This window comes from Lepidochelys kempii, chromosome 14, assembly GCF_965140285.1.
Source record: "Lepidochelys kempii isolate rLepKem1 chromosome 14, rLepKem1.hap1, whole genome shotgun sequence".
NCBI classification, from domain to species: Eukaryota; Metazoa; Chordata; order Testudines; family Cheloniidae; genus Lepidochelys; species Lepidochelys kempii.
The window spans coordinates 29629761-29638185 of record NC_136393.1 but is presented as its reverse complement, the minus strand read 5'-3'; positions in this window follow the sequence as shown (position 1 = coordinate 29638185).

Genomic DNA, 8425 nt, shown 5'->3' with positions numbered 1-8425 from the left:
GGAATGACTCAGCAGCATTATGGTTAGGGCAACCACTCCATAAGGTGGGTGACTGTGAGTCAAGTTCCCTTTTTCCATTGACTCTTTACATTTCTTTGAAGACAGAATCCTATGTCCCACCATGAAGGAGACTTCACAATGAACAACAGAAGGCAGGGTGAGAAATTCCACCTGGTGAAAAGTGCAGAAGGATTTAGGAAATCCATGCTTGTTGCTAAAATTACATAGGGAATTTATGCACTTTGAATGAAGTCAGAATTTGTTCTTTCAGAGCATAATTATTGTTTCCTTAGAACACTGAACCCATTGGAGTTCAGATTTATTCCATAAATCCAGACTCTTGGGACAGTAGGAACTCTTACTTGGAAAATACCAGTCATATAAGGCTAACAACTTCCACCCAACTATGAAAAATATTGTAGTGCTTCAGTGAAAACACGGCCTCCGTCGATGAGAGAGTTTCTCCTCATGGCATAGGTACTCCACCTCTTGGAGAGGCAGTAGCCAGGTCAATGGGAGATTTCACCCATCAACCTAGCACTTTCTACACCGGGGGGTTAGATCAGTTTAAATGTGTAGCTGAGAGGGGAGGGATTTTTCAGACCAATGAGTGATGTAGTCATACCAACCTAATAATGTAGATCAGGCCTTAGATCTCTCTCCCTTATAACATTACACTCTGTGAGATTGAGAAAAGCTACCTTCCAACTTCAGCATCTTTCTACAATATTTATGTTCTAACCTCTAGAATACTTTTATTCTATTTTTAATTGTGTGGTGTGTTTTTAACTACAAGAGTTATCAAATATGTTAATACCTTATACTCCTATACTAGCCTCATTTCACCCTTGGGGTGGTAGCTTAACTAGTTTATCTTTGTGTATTTAAAATACCATAAGTAGGGTACTTTGTGATAATTCTCTTTCTATACTTGAACACTACAGTGTTTACTCACTGGTATACAGAATTATGTTTAATAATCTCTCTTTTCTGCCAATTAATTCAATCACCAGGATCTTCCTGCTAGCTGCTTGTTAACTCTAAGAACACTCCCTCAGCCTGCTTGATTAGCTGTAATTTGAATACCATGGTTAATCAAACTACTTTCTGAACTTTCACACTTGTAAAATTGCCTATTAACTTCACTAATCAAAAGTAATCCTCTCTGCTCTTCACTGTCGTATAATAATCACATTGGGTGATTCTTGTACCCCCGCTTTTCTACGTAATTGTAGTCATTTCCAGCTAGAGATGTTTGTCTAAACTCTGCTGAATTTCAAGCTGTAGTAATCATATACTCTGGCTTCGCCTTAAAAATCTCACTTAGCCTCAAAATGCTACCGTTTTTGAGACGGAAGTAAAAGTAGTAGCAACAGTTTTGCTTGTTTTTGTTACATTGACAATACTTTCAGTTATATTCTCCTACCCAACCTATCTAGTTTTATTCAGTGTTAGTTTAAAAGTTTGAATATCAAGTTGAAGTATAATTGTTGTAATTTATTTGCTTTACTAAGTTTATACTTGGTTATCTGATACTATTGCTTTAAGTTTAACTTTTAAATTATGTTAATAATTTTTAGTTACTAGTTATTCTTAATTAGGGCAAACAATCTCTTGATGTGGTTTATGAATATTTAATGGAATACCATTCTGATTAATTCTCATAGCTGTTTGAATTTTATATTCAGTTTTATAACACTAGTCCATTCATAGAATCATAAAACAGTAGGACTGGAAGGGACCTGAAGAAGTCATCAAGTACAGCCTCCTGCACTGAGACAGTAAATCATACCTGATAAGAATTTGCACAACCTGTTCTTAAAAACCTCTAGCAATGAGGATTCCACTACCTCCCTTGGAAGCCTATTTCAGAGCTCAACTACCTTTATATTTAGAAAGTTTTCCCTAATATCTAACCTAAATCTCCCTTGCTCCAGATTAAGCACATTAGTTCCTCGTTTTCCTGAGCTAGTTAGGTGAGAAGCAATTAATTCATAATTCCATCTAATTAATTGTGCCATTATCCTCGTACAATATGAGTTTGAAAAAGGAAAGGTAGCTGAAAGCTCGGGGCACTGGTCACTCTGTGAGCCACATGACTTTCTCTATTCCTTTTTCTCTTTCTGTATCTTCTGCTACAATAAACATAGATTCATAGATACCAAGGTCAGAAGGGACCATTATGATCTGCCTGCACAATGCAGGCCACAGAATCTCACCCACCCACTCCTGCGAAAAACCTCTCACCTATGTCTAAGCTATTGAAGTCCTCAAATCGTGGTTTAAAGACTTCAAGGAGCAGAGAATCCTCCAGCAAGTGATCTGTTCTCCATGCTACAGAGGAAGGCAAAAAACCTCCAGGGCCTCTTCCAATCTGCCCTGGAGGAAAATTCCTTCCCGACCCCAAATATGGCGATCAGCTAAACCCTGAGCATGTGGGCAAGATTCACCAGCCAGATACCCAGGAAAGAATTTTCTGTAGTAACTCAGATCCCACCCTGCAACATGTTACATTTTTTCAACCATTACAGTGCCGTCATCTTCACTGAAGATGGAGGGAGGGCTGCAGGGGTCTGGGAGGAAGGGTGAGCATTAAGCATAATGGGAAAGCAGATTGAGGGTATGGCACGTTTGGCCACTGGTTGAGGGGTTTGATAGTTCAGGGAAATAAATCCTTTAGAGTTTAAAGTTTTCTGGCATGGGTGCCATTTTTTTAGCACTCAAGATGGGGGGAAGGGAAGGCAGAGCAGTCAGAGAGAGAGAGAGAGAAAGAGTCATAACTCTCATCTGTCCAGCCAGTACCGGAACAAAGTTGTTTAAATCTCCCTATATAGTTGTACTGAAATACAGCACATAACACTGTCTAGTAGAGCTCCCATCCACAACAGTCTCAGGATGGGTCTCCTTCTGGAGTTTGGGGGCTCTCTAGCCCCTGGATCTCTGGCTCGGGCATGCCAAAGATGCACTGGCTCTTTAAGAAAATCTTCTCCTAGTCAGAATCTGGGGTCATCTAATTTTCTTGTGGGGTTGACTCCAAAGTGCCCAGAGTCCCATGCTGGCATTCAGTGGTGGCCTCATTTCAAAAGTCCAACCCAGATCTTCATAGTAGGGCAGTCATTGGGAGCATTGCTGGAGGTCCTGTTTGCATCCCTTGTGTTTTTGTAGCTCTGACAGAGCATCTTTGCTTTGGTGCAGCACCGAGCCATATCCCAGGAGTGACCCTTCTCCTGTATGTGCTCTGCCAGTCCCTTATAGATCCTGACAGTCCAGTCATTCTTGTTCAGATGGAACTGAGTGTGCTCATCTCTCTAGGGAGCAAGGCAGTGCACGATCACCAGATGGGATCAAACAGAAACATGATGCGTATCTGCTGTAATGGGCATGGGACTCCAGTTGTGTCAGCTTCCCATGAGTAGAACTGATAAAGAGGTGCATAAGGCTGTGAGCAAGCATTTAAATGGGGTGATGGTAGCTGGTCATGGTGGCCCTAGAAATACACAGGCTAATCTGGACATGCAGCAATGCAGCATGGAATAGCAATGGGATGACTGCCAGAAGTGGTATGATTAATCCAAAATAGGAACCGTTTACTAATAGACCTCATTGTGGAACAGAATAATGGCACTTCCAAAGAGGATTAATTAAAGTGGGATAAAACATTAGATAAATTGAAAAATAGAAGATTGCTGATGTGTTCTTTACTTATCCTGAACTGCAGCCCTTCCCCTTTGTCTAAATTACCATTGCTAGTTGTCCAGTTACATGGTTTTTGTGTGAAGACTGAAGCAAGTAGACATTGAGCAGCTCTGCTTTCTTATCATCTTTTGTTACTAGCTCACCTTCTCCACTGAGCAGTGGACCCACAACATCCCTAATCTTTCTTTTTTGCCTGACATATTTGAAGAACCTCGTCTTATTGTCTCTAACATTTCTTACCAGTTGTAATTCATTCCTTGCCTTGGCTTTCCTGATTTTGTCCCTACATGCTTACACTATTCCCATGTATACTTCCTTGGTGATATGCCCCTGTCACAGAGCCACCAGGTCAATGCTCTGGAACTACTCCATACGAAGCCAGTCAGGACTCTGGGGGAGCCTCCTCTCTCTGAGCATACTGTCTCCAGGGCAAGAAGCTTCCACCTTCCTGGGTCTGACCTCGGAGCATTCAGCATCCCCTTTCACACTGTGCACTTCCTGCAGTGAGTCTGCCCGGGTGGGGTTCCTGGGGAAGCCAGCAGGCCCTGCACCCCAACTCCTCAGTCAGACATGACTCTCAGCCAGCCGGTAAAAGAGAAGGTTTATTAGTTGACAGGAACACAGCATAGGGCAGAACTTGTTAGCACAGAAATCAGTGACTTTCAGCCAAGACCATCTTGCGGGGAGGGGAGCCCAGGGCCAGGGCTTTGGTCCTCCCCATGAGTCCCAAACCAGCCAAGGCTGACTCTCTTCCAGCTGCCTGGCCCCTGCTTAGTAGTAAAGCAGCTGTCTGCACTCTAACTCCCTAGGTGTACACACTGCTGAGCCACTTAATGAACAGAAACTACACAGTTGCAGAACTGCAAAAAACCCACCCCAACGAGAGGCGCACAGCTTTCTGCGCTGGGGCTGCAGCGCTGCGATGCCAGTGTAGACACCCTGGTCGATTACAGCTCTGCGACTGGCCTCTCTGGTCATCGGTTTGAACTCTACTGCCCTGCCCTCAGGTAACCAACCATGATCTCCACCCCCTTAAATTCCTTAGGAATTTTGAAAGTCCCTTTCCTGTTTGCTCAGTGATGCGTGCAGTGGTCTCAGCGCATCTTTCCAGGTGGCCATGCCTGCTTCACGCACCAGGCGATTCTCCACTTGGAGCAATGCCGAGCTGCTGGACCTCATCAATATTTCAGGAGAGGAGGCTGTCCAGTGCCAGCTGCGCTCCAGCCGTAGGAATTATACCTACAGACAGATTTCACGATGCATGACAGAAAGGGGCCATGACTGAGACACACCGCAGTGCAGGGTCAAAGTGAAGGAGCTGCAGAACGCCTACCACAAGGCACGGGAGGCAAACTGCCACTCTGGTGCTGCACCCACGAGCTGCCAGTTCTACAAAGAGCTGGACGTGATACTAGGTGGTGACCCCACCTCCACTGCAAAGGCAATGTGGACACTTCGTTAGCTTGCATGCCAGTCGAGAGTGGACCGAGCCAGGAGGAGGAAATCTTGGATGAGGATGTGGAGCGGGAGGGGAACCCAGAGGCAGAGGATGAGGCAGAGGATGACTCAGAGGTCAGAGATGCATGCAGCCAGGAGCTCTTCTCTACCATGGAGGAGGCTAGCCAGTCACAGCTGTCGGATCTTGGTGAAATGTAAACAGGAGAGGAGGCCCCTGGCTTTGATTTTGGGAATCGATGAAGCAAGTTGTTGGGGGCGGGAGGGCTGCAGAAAGCAGGCTTGTGTCTGTATGATGCGCCTACCACCACATGCCTAGTCTGAGCGGTGGAACAGGGTGTTGATTGACTCCCTCACTTCATGGGAATCTGCCTCAGAGATCTCCAGGAAACTCTCATGGAGATACTAGGCAATCTGCTGCTGCAGGTTCTTTAGCAGAGCTGCTTTGTTTCTTGAGCAATTAAGGGTAACTTTCCCACACCACTCTGCCATCACTGGGGGGGATGAGCAGGACCATTGCTGCAAATGGGCGAGCCCCATAAGAGCCAGGGTGGAAGCTGTAGTCCTGGAGAAGACATTCCCTGCTCTCCCTCAGCAGTGAGCTATCTTCCATAATGAACATAGTCTGTGGAAAATGTGGGGACAGGACTACAAAGAGCACAATGCAAAGAGGACTACAAAGATTATAATGCTCCCCCTACAGTGCTGGCTCTCCCCAAGAGCCATGTGCTCAATGTACAGTACGGTCCTGGAACACTGATTTCCCCTGCCCCTGTGGTTACCATTTTAGGGGTCTTTTGGCTCATGTGTGCTTGCATGGGGTGAGCCAGTTAGTAACAGGTACGTGAATAGTGGATGTGTTTTAAATTAGTGGTCTCTGTGTTGCAAACAACACTGCTTCTGTAAATTGTTGCATTTTGACCTTCACTGGTATGACCTTGGGAGCCCAGCCTCCCTCTTTGTTATCGGCGGCTGAACAGCTGCACAGAATTAGAAAGCGGCCAAGAAGAACTAAGGAGCACTTTCTGTGTGATGTTATGATGCACTCCGTGACTGAAAAACAAGAATTGAAGGAGCGATGGGACAGCGAGAGGAGGGACTGAAAGGAGAACACAGAGGAAGCCACGGAGCAGCTCTTAAATGTTATGGAGCACCCAGTGGACATGCTCCAGGCACTACCAGCACTGCAAACTGAGCAGCTCCACGCCCGCCCTCCCCTGCAGCTGCTGTTTAGCCCTGCTAAAGTACAGTACCCACTGCCCCGTACTCCAGAGAAGAAGGTTGGATATAATACCTGGACATACACAAATCTTTAACCGTCCCGGGACCCCACCTCCTCCTGGGACCCTCCCTTCCCCCATCCCCCTCAGTGCTGATGTGGTTTTTTGTTTGTCTCTCTCGTCCAGTTGTTTTTAAATAAAAGAATTGTTTTGGTCTGAAAGCCATCTTTATTCCATTCATTGAAAGCAAACAGAGCCCTGCAAAGCAACAGGCAATTTTCTTACACCTTCATAGTGCATCATCTGCACCAATCACAACCACCTGCTAGCATTATAAGCACTGCTCTCCCGAGCAGAGCAACAAATATTAGTAGCTTTCAGCTTCAAATTGCTGCCTCCTGATCCTTATGGCCCCGCGCTGTGCCCCCCGGTCTCTTCAAATGCAGCCTCCAGGCACTGACCCTCAGTGTTCCAGCCCTAAGTGAAGCTTTCACCCTTCCCTTCACAAATATTATGGAGCATACAGCATGCATAGGAATAGTGTCATCAGCCAGGTCCAGCCTCCCATATAGGCAGTGCCAGCGGGCCTTTAAACGGCCAAAAGCACACTCAACAGTCATTCTGCACTTGCTCAGCCTGTTGTTGAACCGCTCCTTGTTGCTGTTAAGGTGCCCCATATATGGCTTCATAAACCACAGCATTAAGGGGTAGGCGGGGTTTCCCAGGATCATAATGGGCATTTCAACTCCCCCTACAGTGATCTTCTGGTCTGGGAAGAAAGTCCTTGCTTGCAGCTACCTGAACAGGCCAGTGTTCTGAAAGATGCATGCGTCATGCACCTTTCTGGACCAGCCTGTGTTAATGTCCGTGAAACACCCACAGTGATCCATATCATCACTGGAAAACCATTGAGAAATACCCCTTCTGATTAATGTACTTTGTGGCTAGATGGTCTGGTGTCAGAATTGGAATATGCATGTCATCTATCGCCCCTCCGCAGTTAGGGAAGCCCATTTGTGCAAAGCCATCCACAATATCATGCACGTTGCCCAGAGTCATGGTCTTTTGGAGCAGGGTGCGATTAATAGCCTTGCATACTTCCGTCAATATGAGTCCAACGATTGACTTTCCCACTCCAAACTGGTTAGCGACTGATCGGTAGCAGTCTGGAGTAGCCAGCTTCCACAGTGCAATCACCATGCGCTTCTTCAACAACAAGGCAGCTCTCATTCTCGTGTCCTTGTGCCGCAGGGCTGGGGCGAGCTCATCACACAGTCCTATGAATGTGGCTTTCCTCATCTGAAAGTTCTGCAGCCACTGCTCGTCATCCTAGATGTGCATCACAATGTGATCCTAAAACTCAGTGCTTGTTTCCTGAGCCCAAAAGCAGTGTTCCGCTGTGGTCAGCACCTCCACGAACGCCACAATTAATATCTTGTCGTAGCTACTATGCATGGCAAAATCAATGTCACACTCCTCTTGTCTTTGTAGTTTAAGGACTAATTCCACTGCCACTCATGACGTGTTAGTCAGAGCAAGCAGCATATTGGTCAACAGTGCAGGATCCATTCCTGCAGACTGAAGAGGCAGAGCACACAGTACACAAACCATTGAAAGATGGCGCCAAATGCAGACAGAAGCACAAGGATTGCTGAGATGCGAAGCAATGCACCACAGGTCATTGGGACAGGACCCAGGATGCCCTGTGACCCCCTCCGCCTTCCCACAACTCTTAGCAGCAGAAAAGAAAAAGGTGCTCTGTGGGATAGCTGCCCAGTGTGCACCACTCCGAATACCTTTGCAAGTGCCACAAGCGTGAACACACTATTGTGCAGGTAGCTGACAGTGTGAATACACAACAGCAGTTTCCCTTCAGCACACTCTGGGCGGTGCTGTAAATGCCAGCACTGTAACTCTGCCAGTGTAGACATACCCAAAGAGATGAGATTTCCTCCCACCCCACCACACTCCCTGGCATCCTGTGTCTGGAGGGATGGTAAAAGCCTTATGGTGTGGGAGACAAGCACTCATATGGGACATTGTAAATAAAGAAC